General features: G+C 35.2%; 1 protein-coding gene across 4 annotated transcripts in view; it reads right to left on the reverse strand.

The window, feature by feature from the left end:
• The window catches only part of FGF14 (fibroblast growth factor 14), a 381047-nt gene that overhangs the window by 127175 nt on the left and 234104 nt on the right, over positions 1-19768 (reverse strand). The gene's annotated exons all lie outside the window — the stretch shown is intronic.

Genomic DNA, 19768 nt, shown 5'->3' on the forward strand with positions numbered 1-19768 from the left:
CCCGGTTGTCTCTCCCTGCAGCACCACGGACAGCGGAGCAGCGGCGGCCGCACAGGGCTCGGGGACACCCTGTCCCCACCGCGGGGAGCTGGCAGGACACAGCCCAAAGTCAGCTCGACTTGGCTGCTGCCTCCGAACAAAGGAATGAATGAGAGGGAGTAGAGTGAAATAGAGGCCAGCCACCCACTATCTCTCATTTTCTCAGGAATGCAGAGGTATAATACATACACATAACCTTAACGTTTGCATGACAAACTCTCTCCAAAAGGGTGCGGGTCCCAAGTTCCTCTTTATAGCATCAGATGATGCTATGCATTATATACTATCTACTACTATTGTTCCTTTCTATATTTTCCTTCAACTACTGGGCCTTTGCCAAAACACTCTGACATTTCTCAACAACATGATGCTCAGGGTGATGGCAAAGAAAACGAGAGAGAGGGTGAAAACAGGCGGTATGCCTATAGGCAAAGAGAAAATGTGTTTCTTACTCCAGAGATTCAAAAAAAAAAAAAAAAAGGAGCTTTGTACTCACATCTCAGAAATGCAGAGCAGTTGTTTACATCTTGGGGTTTTACAAAAACTCAAGAGAGCCATCTGGTGTCCTAACCTGTGATAAAATGTGTGCAACTCTACTCAAAGCGAAGATTCTGCTAACAGATGGATTGCACAAGTACGAACATATCAGTTACTTTAAAAACTGGGAACTGCATGAGTATGCATTTAGGACAAATGGATATATCTTAGTTATGACATTTTATACATTAAACAGAATTTTATTTCTGATTAACAAAACTCTGGATATGAAAACTAATAATTAAAAGCCAAAGAGGGGGAGAAAATATTTTCAGTGCTTTCTACTCTCCCATCTATTAATTTCTAACTGGTATTTTATTATGGATTTCAGAAGTTTTCTAAACAAAAACATTACAGAATCTATAAAATTGCTTTCTTTGATTAATTTTATTCATCAAAAAAATTCAATCTATATAAGGTGTGTATAAAATACTTGCTTTATTATACGTTAGGGTATGAAACATTATTAATCTTTTTTTTTTATGTATTACTGGTAAGAAACCATATTCCATTTCAGCTAATTTAACATGTAAATTTGAATGTGACCTTGTCAGGCATGAAAGTTCAATATTAAAATAGACACCACTGTTATTTGCATATGTGCATGTACTAGAGATACATAAAATGCTTTTATAAGAAATTCAATTAGGAAAAAAATGGTATTCAATAGTAATGGTATTCAATAAACTGCTTTATAGTCTATCCTACCTAGATCCATAGGCTACAAAATATATAGAACTTAAAATGTCATCTTTACACATTATGGGCTTTGGTTTTTTAAATTATTATTTATTTATTCTTACTTATTATATGATTTGCAATAACTTGGATAATGTTACAAGCTTCAGAGTAATGCAGTTCAATGCAGTCATGAAAACTCTACAGAGATTTTCCTTTCATAAACCATTTCAATACAACCAAAACTATCTTTCTACAGGTATGTAGTCATGTGCACACACTCCACCCAAATCTTCTCCTCCCAGATATCCTGAAACCACTCTTGATATCAAAACTGAAACAAAATAAATCAAATACAGCCCAAATTTCTTACAAGCATATATTTTCTACAAGTGCAAAATATCAGATTATTACATTACTACTAAATATGTTTAAGTTTTATGAGCTGTGCTGAAGTTTTTATTGAACTTGCCTGCGAAGAGTAGGGCACACACAGCTCACTTGCCCAGTGGCGTGTGAAGAATACACTAGAAGATGATGAGGTAAAGTCAGCTTACATTCTAGAAGTCATTAAAAAAGTATAGTGAATCTAGATGTGCTTTCAGACTCGACAGAGTTGAAGATTGTTTTGTGTCTTTGCAAATGCTTGGGATTTTCCTTTGGAAGGTGTTGTGTCATATAGTAGCAAAAGTATTAGCACCTTACTCCTTATTACCATTCAAAACAGAAAGGATGGTCTAGGGGTAAAAGTACCAACTTAGGCCTAACAATTGAAGGCATGCATAAAACTACATCTAGACACTGGTAAAATGTATTATTCCAACACGTGACATTTCAGGAATGGAGAAATTATTTGTTTTTAAATTGATGGATTTATTTAATCACCCTTGTGGTGCTTCTGATCAGATTGATTGCCAAAGTACTGTTTCCAGCTGAAGTTGTAATTCTGATTTGTTGCTTCTGACAAAAAAAAAAAAAAATCTTGAAGGTTGCTGGTAGTTTTGGTGGACCATAATTAAAGTGTCTAAATTCAATGTACATACTAAGACCCCTCTACTCCCCCAAATATCATAAGAAAGTGTGATACAGTCCTACAAATAGGATTATTCATGTAATTGCAATAAGGCACACAGTGTGTATGTATAGGGGGGATGGGTGCTGCTAAGTAACAGTAACTTTCAATTCCTGATTTAATTGTGTGGGGGAAGCAAGATGGAGCAAGAGAAATAATGACTTGAACAAGGTGAAACATAATCTATGCTTCACTCTATAGGTTGGTAATTGTTTAATTGTACAAAACTGAATAAGCTAGAAAAACGTTTGTCAACTTACAAGATCACATCTTTCATGAGCAGACCGCTATGAACATATTAAAACACAGATAAGAATTTCCTTTTTAGATAGCTTATGTGCATTCCATGTTTATAAGAAGACCAGTACAGTATGTTTGTGCAATGAGCTGTTAACAGTTTAAATTAGGTCAGTTTTATATGTTCTTGTCTATTAATCTGGATATAAATCTCCTTATAAATTATTGTTAATTTCCCAAAAGGCAATGTACTATGAAGCACTGAAATTTAAAATCCTTAACACCCTGAGCACTTGATTGATAAGACTTTGATAAGACTTTGAAGATAAGACTCATTGATAAGACTTTGAAGAACATTAAGAACAAAATTTGTTTAACATGATAATATGTTTCACAGAATTTGGATTTCTGTCCTTTCACACTTCTTTGTGTCAAAAGCACTCAGCTTTCAGTCTTAGCATTCACAATGTACTTGAGGAGCCGAAATCATATCTATTAAAATTTACTAAATACATAGAAGGTCCTTTGGAGTCACTTGTTTAAATAGATCAGGTGAATCCATTTAATTGAGACAAAAGTAAGCTTCCAATATATTGTTCAAAGGACTGCATATATTTTAGCCAGCTTCTTCACACAATTTGGCTTATGTATCCAACTCATAAGAAAAAAAAAACATTAAAACATAATTGCTGTATATGCAATAACAAATTAATGCACCATGCAAGGAAGTCTAGCATTAGATGACTGGTTATGCAGAGAACTATCAAAACATTCCATTCAAATACATAACACTATTCAAATATATAACACCTACCTATAGCTGCCTATAGCAGCTCAGATGTAATATTTCTTCTGCATTGACCACTCACTTCTTTCACATATTACATTCATTTATTTCACATATTTCCTCAGATACATCCATAACTCAAAGGAGTGAGTACCTCTACACTAGACATTGACTTATTCTTTAGACATTATGTAGTTCTTAAATTGCTTGGGTGTGCTTCTGCTTTTTTTGACTTTGCTGTCCCCCTTCCCTTTCCAATGCTAAATTGCACTGATTATCCTGCAGTAATGAGTCTTGTGAATAGTCCTGTGTCAAGTAAAATACCTGCTTTAATTCAGAGTTTCAGAGTTTTATTTTTATTCCATGGAGTAACTCTTCATCCTTCAACAAGGGAAAAAGGTGGATGAAGATTCTTAATGCTATTTTTAACAATTGATCTTTCAGCCACATAAGATGTATGATTACAGCTGCTAACTTCTAGCAAAGCTCCTGTGACATCTTTCATGACTCTTTCTGTTTTTCACTCTATCTTTCCCCTACATCAGATACCACTTCTTTTGAGACCAGGTGACAAAAGAAACCAGCTGGGTTGACGGGAGTATCTGCAGAGCACACAGATGATATAAGGATTACCAAAATAGCTTGCTCTGGCCCGAAACATAAACCCAGAAAGTCTCTTTTAAACAGTTAACAACAACGGTGAAGGAAGAAAAAATAAAAAATAATCAAGATCACTTTCAGTATATAATCTGAAAAAGTAATGAAAAATTAAATACATTGTGGTTTCTGCAGTGACATATATAATATTTTATCTTTTAAAATGAAATAATCTCTTTAAAGAGAGGTTTGTAATAACTAATAACAGATACACATTGTCATTAATTTTGTTCTTACTAAAGGTAATAGCAGATCTGTCACAAGACTGCTTCAAACAAGGCTCTGGTGAGAAGCCAGAAAAAGGACTTTCATTAAAAAAAAACAAACACAAACACCACCCCCCCACCCCCCCATCTTTAGTCCACACAGCTGCAGAGAGCAGTTTAAGATTTAGAGGACTAAAAACAGCATGGAGAGCTTCTTCATTAATATGCACAGCTTAAGCCAACATCTGTTGCGTTTACTTATCTAGCCACAGCAGGACTTGTCTGCTTTGCCTGACTTCTGAAACATGCAACAGAGTTTGCTGTTATTCTGTCAAGTTACTGAAAGTCCCTGTAAGGTAAGGCTGCTTAATTTTGTTCTACAGAACAAAAGGAAACACTGTCCCTAAGAAATTCAATCTATACAGTGAATTTGCTCTGGAGTCAGTACAGCTGGCAGATCATGTAAGCTGCTCTACCTGTTTCCTGCTACTCTCCAGTGAGGATTTCCTGCACCTAGAACATATTTGCAAATGGATTTCTCCTTGGAACACATGACAATATGAGAAAAAAATGTGCAGTATTTCTGAACCCTTGGAACAAGGAAGATGTTGGATTTTGGCCACCTCACAGAGATCCAGGAGAAAAAGCACTTTATATGCATTAAAATAAAATACTGAGCAGAAAAGATAGTATGAGCAGAGATGTACATAAATTGCTATCTTGAGAAGCAGAAGAATGATTCCCCTAAAAATGCATCTAATAAACTTTTAAGTATAAAAAGTGATTGTTACCAGTGACAGGAAGAGCTGCAGCATGTCTGCCCATGTGCATGAATGCACACATGCACACACAAAAACACCCAGAACACCACTTTGTTTCTTGGAAGAAAGCATGCAAAATACTCCCTGCCAAATAATCTAGGAAAAAATGGTCTTATTTTCTGCTGTGTGGCCTAAAATTGACAATGTGTTTAATTTCACAAAATAACTTTCAGATAGTCATAATTGTTTGCAATTATTCTACATTTGATTAACTTTTGAATAACTTTTGATTTGCAATCCCTTTGATACTATTTCAAAGACATTTACAAGGAAAAAAAAAAAACAAAACAAAACAAAAAAAAAAAAAAAAAAAAAAAAAAAAAAAAAAAAAAAAAAAAAACCCAAAAAACTAAACTAGCATCCTGTTCTTTTCTTGTTCAAGAGGGAAGGTCATACAGTATTTCTCTGGGTACTGAAGGGAGAAAATGCAGATATAGAACAATTCTGGCTAATACCACCTTCATCCAAAGGGTAAGCCTTGATTCCCTCTCAAATCTAATCACATAGACATGACCCTTCATTTGGGGTTCAGACAGAACCAATATCCTCTGAAAAAAGTCCCATACTCTGTTCCCCTTTCCAAACAAACAGAAAATTCAGTGCATTGTCTAATACTTTCATTGAATGCAATAAATTGATGACAGATATAAATCTCTGAAAAACAAGTATGACTAGCTTCTTTTTAGTTAATTTAGATTTTTAGAAGTATCTGACCAGATATATATATATAATATAGCTTATATAATATATAATAATAAGATAATAGTATATAGCTGATATATTTAATATAGCTTATATTAGCATAGGAAGAGATTTTTCCTTTCTCCCCCTCAATGTTTCTTTCACTCTATATTATTTTCTTTGACTGATTTTCTTTGTGTTGACACACTATTGTTAAGCAAAAGATGCAAACAAATATTATCTATTACAAAAAAAAAAAAAAAAAAAAAGCGAGGAGAAAACTTTTTAGATATCACCCTTCTCTTCTCTCTTTCATAATCAGTTTAAATCACCTCTAGCTTCATCAACAGCAGTGGCACTTGCTGTATTTCCATTTTACTTCTTCCAAAACAGAAACATTGATTTCTTCTATACTTCTTTATGTCTTTAAAAAAACATAGCAAAATCATTAATGAATGCCTTGACCTAAAGAGGAAAAAAGGAATTTAAGAACGTCTGCTTGCCCATCTTGTTACTTATATGATCTAGAACATCAAGAAAAATTTCACAGACTTTTGCTATTTTTAAATTTATTTTGTAGACATGCTAAATAGACTATAATGAATACTATAATTATTTTTAAATCCTGAAAAAAATTTAGTACCTGCTCATGTTACTGTGGTGATATTCCTGGTTATTAGTTCAAATACCACAGTATTTATTATTAGTGGTAATAGCATGAATACTTCTAATATAGTGACCTTATTTTACAGCCCAGTCTACCAAAGTCAATACAAAATATCTGACATTTAAGACTTAATTCATCAACACCTTTCAATATCATATCTCTCTAAAGTGCAGTGCAATTATCTGATTTGCCAGCAGTGGACACTGTTTGTCTAGTTATTCACAGATATATTGACTGAGGAATATCTTGCAACACATACTGGCATATTTTTCTTTAATTCCTAGCACTGCAAGTAATTAAAGAAAAAAATTTGAGTTATTTGTACCAGACACAAGCTGAGTAAAAATTGTGTGGTAGAAATATTTTTCAACATCTGTGTAATAGCATACTGCACCTTAAAAAAAAAAAAAAAAGTGAAGTAACTTTAGGAAAAATAAAAATAGACTTATTTACATGGGATTGGTTTCTATCTTAATCATAATAATTTCAAGTTGTAGAAGATTTTCTGATGTAAAAAATAATTATTTGCTTGTATATTTCATAGAGTGATGTTTATGAGATGGACACTGTACAAATTTTGCATTTTTCTCTAAAATTATTGCAAATAATGACATGAGCAAGCTAAAAATTCTAAGGAGAATATTTATTTCAGTATCCTGTACCATTTGTTCAATAATACAATCTGCAAAGGATATGTTTTGCCCACTGATAATTTTACAGGGACTTTGACATTAAGCTGAAAAGTAGGGTTTTTTTAGGATGAAAGAATAGATAGCTATAAGACCAACACAAAGAGTTCCAAAAGGTTTAGTAGAAATCAGCCTAGCTAGCTGGAAGACAGTTTCCATTAATCTTAAAAATGGAAAGTAAGTCTAAGCATTTTAAAAAAAAAAAGCCATGCACGGGTTTAATCACATATAATATTATCTTAGGCACTGTTACAAAACTTACAGGAATCACCTACTTATCTCAGTATTCAAATTATCCATTAGGCTCCTTCTAAAATGCCTATCAGTCTAACACTTAAATAAATTCACTTCTCATGTAAGAATGTCCAGTAACTTCATAGCATAATTAGCTCATTTTCTGCCTAATGCAGCTGAAACCTCATAAACAGGGGCCAACAGTCTGCTGCCAGTTTGTGTACACAGGACACCCACAGAGGCTCCCAGAACCATGCTTTTTGTCATATGAAAAGTCAATTGCATTCAGTGGCAGTTATGCCTTAAGTTTTAGCCTTCATGTTTTCCATATTCTGTACTGCATTAGTGTGTAACTCTGAACTTCATATAGTGTTAGCAAGTTGTCTTCACAGTTTAGTTGGATAAAACAATCCTTTTCCAGCCTGAGAACCAAGGACACCACTGCAGCTTCATGGCCAAAAAGTATAAATAACAGCAAACCGAGGAGAGCAGTATGGGAGGGTGGGACTTCATAGCCTCAAGCTGTAATTGGACAACTAACCCCAATATGTAAATGGACCAAAACTTAGAAAAGTGTGAAAACTTGTGTCCCAGCATCTATCTTGGGTGCAGCCACAGCCAGGCCCTTGCACTGCCCAAGGTGTACCCTGAGAGAGCCTTTTAAGAAATACCTTCTTTATTTCCTTTCACTCTGTCTAGCCTCTGTTCTAGGTAGCCTCTCAAGGCATCAGTAGGATCATTTGAGATCTGCCTAAGACTATTGTGAAATTGCCTCTCAGAAAGCTGGGAACTTCAGACATATTGGTGTGAGATCTAGCTTCTAGCAGGCTGCATTCCAATGTCTAAGAACCTGGAGTATCCTCTCGGTCAAGGACTTTTTCAGTCTTTTATTTTACGTATAAAAGTGAACTTAGAAGACATCAGTCAGTGCATGAACAGGCAACTCAGAATACTTGGACTACACTCAGAGACAGCTAAAACTTCCTTCCAGTCACATCAGCTCTTCAACCTGCTCAGTCTTTGACACTGCTAAGGAGAACACTGTCCCTTCCCAAACCCCAGTTCTCCCAAGCCATCCACCTTAAAACTGAACTCGCTACTGGTGGACAAGGTTTCTCTTCAAACTCAATCCCCTGGGACATATTTATTACCAAAAATCTGTAAGCATCCCTTGCATTGCCCTTCTGTATTCAGGTATGTCTTGCATTCACAGACACAAACTGAAACTAAAATTTATCACCCCAAGTCTCAGGGCTTTTTTTACTTATTTCCAGACTTAGTTTAAACTCTATGGAAACTTGATTTAGCTACAGATGTAGGGAGGAAGAGCTAAATTAATACCAGGAAACAGCTTGATGAGTGGAAGCTCTCTTTGATGCAATCCAAAGTGTGCTCTGTAAATAATAAGTGAGAGGTTCTGGCTATGCTAGACTGACAAGGAAGAACAGAAGTCATTAGAAACAGAACAATCTGGCAGCCAGATTGCTGTGAACCCTAGCTCCTTTGCTAATATTCTCTATAGAGACAGAGCCATCCTTTCTGGGCCTGAAAGCTCAATGACAAACAATGTACATATAATAATTTATTGTCAAGAAAAGAGGAAAGTTTAAAGTTATGGTTGTGGTTTTACACATGTGGAATAGGGTACTATACCACTCTCTAAGCATCACTCATATCAGTAAGTTTCTTGGTGGTTTTGTTTGCTATTGTGTCATACAAAATAATAGTGCTTTGATGCCACTCACAATTTTTAAATTAACTGCTAAAACCTTGGATACAGACAGATCAACTTTGCATTGAATCAGTTTTTAAAATAAATTTCCTAATTAAAAAAAAAAATATTACCAACAGCAGCAGACCTGGATCTGAACGGCATATAGATATTTGTAAATCTAATGGGTTTTATTTTCCCAAGACAGAAAAACAATTTTGTTTCAAACCAGAATCTTTTAACTGAAAATGTATGCAAAAAAAAAAGGATTAAAATATTTTATCTGATAAGGCACCTGAGCACAATTTATTTCTGAAATTATTTATGATTATAAGTGAGCACATTTATGTGTGGCACTGTTGGCAATTTAAACCTTGACTGCTTCTTACATGCTTCACAAGACCTGAGATTTTCTGAAGCACAGACAATCATTACCACTTCCAGTATATTTTCAAAATATTATTTTCTGATCGCCTTGATTTATGACCCATAACATTCAAACTTTCCCTCTACAAGATGTTAATCTATCAATGGTCTACAGAGGCTCAAATACGAATATCAGTAGTTCACTGACAAAGCTTAAGCAATTTAACTCAGACTCAAAAAGTTTCTCCAAGGATCATCACAGGACATAATTTCTTACAGTTTTACTTAAAAATATTTATTTAATAGTTATGCTTTAGAAAGGCATAGATTTATACATAAAATTAAACACACAGTAACACACAATTTTCCCACTGCCAAAGGTGAAATGTAAGACTGAGTATAGAAAACAAAAGTTCAGAGAGCCTGTCAGGAGTGAATCTAAATGAAAAGTGAATCTAAATGAAACTCCAAGATGAACTGGAGTAAGAAAATGTGTCTTTAAAAGTCCTCTGAATTTTTTACAAGGATAAAGGAATTAAGGTTTTATACATGTATACTGACACATGTGAAAACACACAAATGAAGGAGAGATCAGAAAATAATATAAACTAAGATGTTGTTCAGAGAAATCTGTGACCAATTTAGTGATCTAAGCAAATCTACTGTTACTAAATTAAGACTGTTTTCTTTATTCCAAGTATTCAAGAAAACAAATGAAGCTACAGAAAAGCCTTTTTGAACTGAAAGAACAGATCTCTTTTGCAGACTGAAATATAAGTTGGCCATTTTTTTCCTATAAAAATAATAGTAAATGACAAAAATTTCCAGAAAATTGTACTTACTTATTTAAAAAAGAAAAAGAAAAAAAAAATTGAAGAGTATCGTACCCTTACCAATCAACAAACCTGATCTTACTGAAATGGAACTCTATATCCTAACTTATGATACACAGCAAAGTTAGAGCAAATATTTTAACAACTTCAGTCATCACTAACTACTTGGCAATAGACAAGAAGGAATAGTAGAATATCTAAGGAAAGACAGAGTGATTATTCATGGAGAAGCCTTGCTGTGCCTTTTTCTGATTCTCTCCAAACAAAAACAAGGACATTTTGTTCTCATACAAAATTAAGGTAGATTAGAGGATTTGCTGGGAAAATCCCCTTCATAAGTCAGTTACCTTAACATGAATTGTCTCAGAGTTTCAGTTAATAGTGGTATTCAGGACCCTGCACATACAGGCTTTTTTCCAATGTTTATCCAGATTCTGAGCTGCTGAATACAAGACCCCATTCCTCTTGCACTGGCCTTAAAAGTATCTTTTAGATTTTTATTCCTAAACCTGATTCTGCCTCTCTGAAATGTACCTCTGATGCTTCAAACACAATGAAGTATTTAAGTTCTTATAGGGATTTATACCAACAAAAAAAGTTTGAGAAAAGCTTTTTAGAAAAGAAATTTTCTAAGTTATTTAAAAAGTTATCAGCTTTCTGTAGTTAATAAGTGGCTGTTTGAAATAGGCTTTCTGTATTCCAGCATAAGCTGAAATATCCTGGATTTCCTTTCTTTCCTGCTTATAGTGCTCATGCCCATCAGAAATCTTTGGGCCATTTAAATTTTCTCACAAAAGCCAGCAAGGGTGCTAATTAAAAGATTATGTAAAACAGTTATAATGTGAGGCACTGTAACAACATAAATTATCAGGGATTAGCCCCTTTCATGCATTCAGTTATATATGCTGGAACTTTAATATTTTGTATTGTAGCTCTGATAATTTCTCCTGGTTATTCAGTGATGCCTGAACACATCACAAGACAGAGCTTCTTTTTCCTCTGACTATACTTAATCAACATTCTAACATATGAACAAAATCTGTACATGTACTTCTTTGCACACAGGGGCTCCCATAGTGACCTTAAAGCTGAGAGGAAAGTAACTGCAGATTTATTATCTAGCTAGCAGAAATTAATAATACTGTGAGCATCTATTCTCTGTGATAAGAGCTGGTTATCTCCCTACTATTTCTCTGCAGATAAGTGGAAAGATACTTGTAAATGCTTCCAGCTTTTGGGCTGGAAGTGAGGAAGAGAAATGAAAGCATTAGGTGAAAATCTGGGATGCTCTATGTTTTAAAGCCCTCCCAACTTCCAATACATATTCAGAAAAAAATGAAAAGCATCAGCCATTTTCACACACACTGAGTTTGAAAGAATATTTCTATTTTAAAGCTTCTTACATTAAAATTCTTTATAATCCATTGGCCTTTTGTATGAGCTTAATGCTAATTTTTTTCATTGAACTAAGTCAGGTATTAAAAAATATTCTTGATGTAGTTGTGCCATAAAACGAAACACTATACCTTATTTAGCTAAGACACAATACACAATTTTACTCATTCTAACCATCAGCACATGTTGACATTGCCTTAGGAAAATTAATTTTAACTTCATTTGAATTTAAACGCAGGCTAGAGATACTGCCCTGCTCTGTGCTGCTCTGCTCCAGATAAACACAGAAGTACAAGCAAAAAAAGCCCCTCTATTTTTCCAAGATTTCCTTGTGGATACTCAATTTTCAAATGTATATTAATGACAACAAACCAACTTTTCCTAAAATGTATTTTCTTTGTCTCTTTTCTCTATTTGGTAGACAGCACCAGTAATCCTCTTGTTTCTCTGTTCCTTTACTTTGGCTTTGTTAACTTTATATTGCCACCAAGAAACCACAACCTTTGCACACTGTCGAGCTTCAGTCTGTGTTATTTTTGAATTGCTAATTATTTTGTTTTAGCTTCCTTATAATCAGATCTTATTGCCTACTTTGGGGCAGAGCTTTCCTTTGGAAACCACTGAGGTACCCCCATAGTGTTATACTGCTCTGTGTACGTGGTATCTCCTCCGAGGACTGAGCCTCTGTGACAGCTGGGACAAGACAAATCCTGCAGCCCACTGGTGATCTCCATATGCTAAACATTTCTGGTTCCATCACCTATCCATTCCACTAATGGCTTCCTCCCACAATACAAAATATTAGGAGGAAATCAGTGCCGCTGCCAGCATCAGAATATTTGTAAAGTTTTGATGTAGAACACAAAGCTGTACGTCCTTTAATATAAATTAAACTGTGTAGACTACCTAACTTTAGTATAAATAGGGCCATATTCTCAGTGACGTCCATGTAGTCTTAGTTTTGTGGTAATTATAATTATTAATACATGAAGGGAAATGAGCTCTGAAGAACAGTAGGTAGATTTTAAAAGACAAAGAACAGTTTTTTCTGTGATACACTCAATATTATTGTCTATTAGAGGCAATTTCCTTGTTTATCCTCTCCCTACAAAAATGGTAAATAAACCCTAACAAACACCCTAAACCACACATTTAGAAAATTAAAATTTTATGATTACAGAAAACAATTTTAAAAAAACCCAGTATGTATTCTTTAAAAGCCAAGATCATAGAGGATCAGAACAGTCTAATTCACTTGTAATGTTGCCTTAATTGATAACTTGACAATTAAAATTACTTGCTATTTTATGACAAATAAACACAAATGCCAGGTAATACAATCTCATTCAGAAGTTGAACATCAGAGTGACAGAAATGTTGCCCTATTCCCCTTTGCCTACTCTCCAATCAGCAGGTCGAACAAAGAGCAATAATAGTGCTTAAGCTCACCCAAAACACATTATTATGTGCTACATTTCCTCACTACAAGATCAAAAAAATTCCTTTATTCTTTGTGTAATACTGATTCAACTCAAGCTCCAAACAATGCTAATATTACTCAAATTTTTGAAAATACCCTCATGTTTATTATGACCCCTTAAGAAATTTTCAGCTAATCAAAGAAACATTGCTAAGACAACAGTGTGGGAATCTGGAGTGGGAGATCATGCAGAAATGTGTATATAACGCATACAAGCTTTAAGAACTCTTTAAGGATTCAGATTTGCAGTTGATACAGATTTATAATAACAGAAGATACAAAGAACTGGACTGAGGTCACCTAAACATCATTAGAAGTTTGAAATTTAGGCTCCCTTTACATGGATCAACTTGTCCAAAGGAGACAAACACCCACCAAGACTTTGGAAAAATCTCACCACCCTCTAGTGATTATAATTAAATCTGTGCTCCTAAGAATTAGTTGAAACAAGAGGGAAGCATTCAACAGCTTTGGTACATTTTTTTTGCATACAGCTTCTTACAAGGAACCTTCTGATCTCAATTTAGGTTCAAAAGCTGTCCCTTTTTCACAGTCCACGTCAAGATTTTACGAGCTTATTTTGTCCAACCTGCAGATAGGTTAACCTTACTCTTTCAATCCAGTATTTTGCTAACTATTCCTTCTCTTCTTTTCTGGAGATCTGTCTCTCTCCCCAGGCATGAGAGAGATACTGCAGAAGCTGTTCTTTCTCTGCTGAAGACCAGGTTCAGGCCAGAATCAGAGAAGACATGAAGCAGGGTGAAGCTGCTTTGCCTTGGAGCAACTCGTGATGTGTCAAGCTGCGGTTGGCATAGTGCCATTTGTGTGCTGAGTCATAGAACAGCTCAGGTTGGAAAAGACATTTAAAACCATCAAGCTGGTATGAAACAGGAGAGGGAACACTGATTTGTTTAGCACAGTCAACTTGTATTTGTGCTTATATGGTCACAAATGTCATAACTTTCTGTAGTTACAGTACAAAGATATTCAAATGAAAAGTGCAGAGAGAAATTAAAATCCATTAGCTGCATCTATTTGAGCTAAATAATTTCCCATGGAAATCATTGCATTCAAATCTTGCAAGAGTCATTTTCAGTAGAACATCTGGACATGCTAGATTCATTGTAAGAAGATCTCAGGGATTAAGGGACAATACTAATGATTTATTTTCATTTTATTTTTTTTTTTACTATCCTGAGCAGTAAGATTGATAAACAACCTTTGAGGATTATTATGCTCTTGGTTAATTCAGTAATACTTTTCTAATAACCTGAGTTATTAATCTTTGTGAATCACAGGCCATCAGACATGCTTCCAGTACTTAACAGTGACAGAAATTATTGAATGTGTTTTCTGTCTCACTACCTTCTGCCTCCAATATTTTGCCTTCTCTTGCTTTTTCCCTCCACCTACAATCTTTGCCTCTCCCTTCAGAATTCTAAATACTGTAAGTTATTCGCCCATCGTCTAAGGGATTTTTAGACTAAGCACTCACTGGGCAGGATAAAGAATTGCCCTACCAATAGGAAATGAAAGCCAGGAAACCTCTCTTTCTTTTGTTACAAGGCTACCAACTTGCCTTCTGCTCCCTTCTCTTAGAAGGTATTTACTGCACAGGGGTACAGCCTGAACAGAAGAAAGAGATTGCCCCTTCTCATTGCCTGGTTTGTAAACTGCCATTCCCAAACCCTTCCTGTTTGTAAAAGACGTGTAGCCAAGACCACTTTATCTATACAAACATCTATATATGTCTACCTATAGTCCAAAGCAAGTAAATTTATAACTGAAGAGGCTATTTTAAAAATGAGCATAATTTTATTCTGTGCTAGCTGTGCACCATGGCAGGAGAATTAAATAAATCTAATGTTTAAAGTAACAAAGAAAGTTCTGTGCCCAACCTCCAGAAAAGGATCTGGCTATAAATATCAAGTGAACAAATACAGACAATTCCAGAGTAGTTTATAGCACTATTGAAGAAAAGAACTAAAATTTTATTTTGTTAGTACAGACAAGGAACTACAGATGAAACAAATTTTATTCACAAAACTTTTTTGCTTGACAGGGATACTGCCTTTGCACTCGAATATCAGTAAAATTTCATGTTTAAAAGTTGCATGAAAAAATGGAGTATTTTCATTTTAGTTAAAAAAAACAAGAATTAAAAGAAAAAATGCTTGAAAGTAACTAATGCTCAGGGGTGACAACTCTGCAACTTATTACACGTGGAGTTGACATGGCTTTAAAACTAATTTTAAATTGGACACACAACAATCAAGGGATCTAATTTGCTGGTCATTTGTGAAAATCTCAACTGTCCATACTGCCTATAAAAAGTTTGTAATATCAGCCACTATTTTGAATATCATAAAATAAATATCTACAATATTTTTGGATGCAAAAGCAATTGTCTTTTGACATTATTCCCCTGTTGTTGTGGAAAGGTGATGTTACTCTGGTTTAAACAAAATTTTATCTGAATGCAGGGTTTAATATGTTAGCATACAAAAAGATTATATTCTACTTAGCAGAAAACCAGCAAATCCTTTTTTTTTTTTCATTTTTTGACATGGCCTAAAAGCAAAAGGTGTAAATTCAAGGATTACTGCCAGATGCCTGTGTTAGAAGCCATTTAATGAGAAAGATTCACAGCAGGTGCCTTAACCATTAACAAACCCAAGAGCTACAAATCTAACATTGACAGGCAATTTGGGAACATCTAGGCATTCCTCACTTCTTGCACATAACAGTGCAGTAGAAGCAAAACTAATTGCCATGTCGATGTCAGCAAGATGCAAAAAGAAATGGCAATGATTAGTCAGTGAATGCTCCCACCAAGACACTCAATATGTTCAGACAACTTGTCCCCTCTTATGCAACTTTTCCTTAGCTTTGAAATTCTGGAAGGGGAAATAAACAGAACTCAGAAATCAAGAACCAGGAATAGGGATCCGTCTCTTGTTTTGAAAGTGATTAGAGGTATAGAAATGCAACTTCCTGGTCACAGAAGATATAGTCATTCTGTGGAGATGAAAGGTCTTAGCCAAGAGCACATTTCTCTTTGCACTTGCTCTGTGTCTGTTTAGATAGATATTCAGTTCCTGAACAAAATGAAGTTTCCTTTTACATTGATTTATCCACTAGTCTCCAGCTCCCTTAGGTGACCACTGCTTCCCTCTTCCAGTGACCAACAGCTTTAGGGGGAGTAAGAGTAGCCCACGCATCCAATAGAAAAAATGGCATTAGTTTTAGCAGGTTAATCTGCTGGATATTCATGCTGATCCTGCTCGCCATGTAGTCACAGTGCTGGAGGGCAGAGAAGAGGCATGTGAGACAACAAAGAACCTAAGTCCTCCCAGATTAATGATTTTATAAAAGTTTGGCATATTTTCTTAATATCTAGTGCTCTGTAAGAGGTGGTTGCCTTGCACACCTGAACTTCTGAAGTTAGTCTGGGAACTGTTAGCAGAAGTGTTACTGCTACTGGAAATCTATGACTGTAATATTCCATCACAAGGACTCTATAAACATTTAAAATAATTGAGTTGCATTTTTAAAATGAATGGAAAACTACTTTGATGAATGTTCCTGAGGTTTTTTGCAAAGAGACAGTATCTTATGCAAATATTTGGGTAATTTCAAAGTCAATGCCAGGGACATACAATGATTTAAAGACTTTCTGTATTGACAGAAAGGAGATGCTGTGAACTCATGGAATTTTCAGACTATTGTATTATGTTCACAAATGTTCTTCTATAGTTCAGCATTGTGGTTACTAGATCAGCTACTAAGTTACCTTTAGAACACCAAGCTATAGAATAAATGTTAAAGCAAATTATTTTTATTTAACCTGTATATGGTCTCAGATTTCTGAGAAAATATGGAGCAGTCTGGCCCAAGTCTCGGTCATGACATCTACTTGACAGGGCTTTTAAGGTTTGACCTCTGATACTTGACACAAAAACTGCCATTCCATGGGACAAGTCCTGTGAAGATCTGTGGTTCTGTCGTCGTGTCTTGGTTTTCCCTATGTAGCAAATGAACTTTAGTGGCTTTAGTAACCTACTTATGAATTCAGATAATTTATAGGAAGCTGTAGAAAGGCGGGGTTTGGCTTCTTCTCTGAAGGCGTAAGTGACAGGACAAGAAGAAATGGCCTCAAGCTGTGCCACAGGAGGTTGAGGTTGGACATCAGGAAGAATTTCTCCACTGAAAGGAAGCATTGCAATGGCCTGCCGAGGAAAAGTGATGGAGGCGTCATCCCTGGAAGAATTCAAGAAACTACTGGACATGTCCCTTAGTTCTGTGGTGTAGTTGATGTGGTGGGGTTCAGTCAGAGATTGAACTCTATGATCTTGGAGGTCTTTTCGAACCTTCATGATTCTATGATTGTCTTATACACTGACCTGTTTCCCAATTATTTCAAACACGCAGATTCAATGAGTGGGTTGTGTGAGACACAGAAACTGCATATTTCTATTTGTTATAATGTTGAAAACGTCTTTCATTCCAGCCCACTTCATAATAAGTGCTTATTTTTATTACAGTGATAGTACTAATGAAGTGAATTTTCATGGAATCAATAGCAAAATGTCAATGATTTTGATAGATCAGACCCAAAATAGCTGCAAATTACAGTACTCCAAATTTATTTTGAATGTGTTTAAAAATGTTTATCTCTGTTGAGGCAGTTGGGGAAGACCTGATTGCTATTTCAGCTTGAAAATTTATTTGTGCAACAGGAAATATGAGAAAAGGATAATAAAATACTGCATTATACATGGTTTCTGCTTTTCTGTTGTGGTGGATCAGGGCACATTACATGGTTAGTTTAATGAAAACCATTAGAAATTTGTATTCAAAAGTTATATATGATGAAATTACCTTCCTTTATGAGAAAAGGTTTCCATGATGAGAAAATTTGCAGCATCTCCTCAAAAAAGGTGTGATTTTAAATGCCTGGACCCCAAGCACCAGCATGGTATGAAGTAGTAATACTGAATTTGTCTTAAGTAGTATAAATAAAAGCAGGGCAAAAAGATGCTGGATGCTTGCAAATTAATTTCATTTTTAAAAATGTATTTTGGACAGAAATCATACTCAGGTTGCTCTGGTCAATAATTTCTAAAGCAATTTAAAGGAAGTTTCCAAAGAAACTCCTCAACTCTTCCATCACATAAACAAGAAGCTCTCTTTCCTAGCCGTGTGTTTATCACCCCAGTTTTGAGCCTCTCAGCTGAGGCCAAGCCTGTCAAAGGCAGGCTCCTGAGGCAATGCTTTTAGGGTAACAATCTATCCACCAACACTTGCAAAGGCTGATAATCTCCAATTTGGAAGGCCAACCCAAAATCCTTGCCCAAGGTTAATAATGTCATTCATGCTATGGGACAGTAAAAATCACTGAGTCCTTTTCCTTTTGCTGTACCCATACAAATTCCCAGTGTTTCATAAATAAATCCTACATAAACTAGTAGTCAGCAGCTTATACATAATTTCTAAAATAACCTCATGTTTTGAAAATTGAAATAAGAATGACTGGAATTAGCATTGAGAAAGATAGCCATAACAACTAATATTTAATGGAATAGTTGCCTATGTAAATTAGCTCGTAAGGAAGATATAAAGAAACCTTTTGAAAAACCTAAGTTCAGCAAAATATTTATTTATAAATATTAAATATTTATTGAAAAAACTGTCTTTAAAAAATATGTCCTCACTTTTTATTGTCCAGCTATTGTACCATAATGTTAATGCTCTACAAATAGAAGAAAAAAAAAACAAAAACAAAAACAAAACAACAACAAAAAAAACGAGGGGGTGAGGGGGGTAATTTAAATTATTATTTGTGGCAGTGGAATACATATGGTGAAAACTAAATTTAGATTGGCTGTGATCCCACATATCCCATTAATTTTGGCTTTCAGACATGGAAAGACTGTTTGGAACAGCCTCAGCACAGTGGGGTCCTGGCCCAAGACACAGAGGTATCAGATGAGAAGAGTAACCATGCGTAAATATTCATACACATATATAAAGCAGACAGGAAGCAATGCATATAATAATCCACATATCCATTCTCCCAAGTGTCTAAAATGTCTCTCTGAAATGTATCTGCATGAAGATCAGATATTTGTCCTTAATCACAACATTCTGTTGTTTAATCAGGCACAAGAAGAGCTTATGCACTCCACTGCTGACAGGGAAGAAATTTGTAAGCAAAATATTAAGGTTAGCATGAACAAAATGAATGGAAGGGTGATTTTGTATAGAAGGGAAGGAGGGAAAGAGAATGTGCAGGTATGCAAGGGAGCAATCTCTGATTTACAAGATACAGGTTTCAGCTTCAGAGAAAGAGGTAGCCAAGAACATCCCTAAATTACAGTCAGATCCTGACTGGAAAACATACGCAAAGAAATCTGCCTGAAAATTTTGCAGAAATCTGAAATTCTTTAATTCAGTGATTGATCAGCAGGCTCAGTCCTCATTACATCACTTCTCATCTTACACCATTTCTCATCAGACCAAAACCTTGAATTTTTGTACGACAAATTTCCCACTTAAAAAAGAACAAGGCAAGACTTTTTTTTTATTTTCACCTGGTATTCCACAACTGCGCCCCCAGTTGCTTCTGCAGCCTGATTGGCAACATGGGTTCTGGAGACCCATACCCTGGAAAATCTC

This window comes from Pyrgilauda ruficollis, unplaced genomic scaffold (assembly GCF_017590135.1).
Source record: "Pyrgilauda ruficollis isolate IOZ18807 unplaced genomic scaffold, ASM1759013v1 scaffold44, whole genome shotgun sequence".
Taxonomy (NCBI): Eukaryota; Metazoa; Chordata; class Aves; order Passeriformes; family Passeridae; genus Pyrgilauda; species Pyrgilauda ruficollis.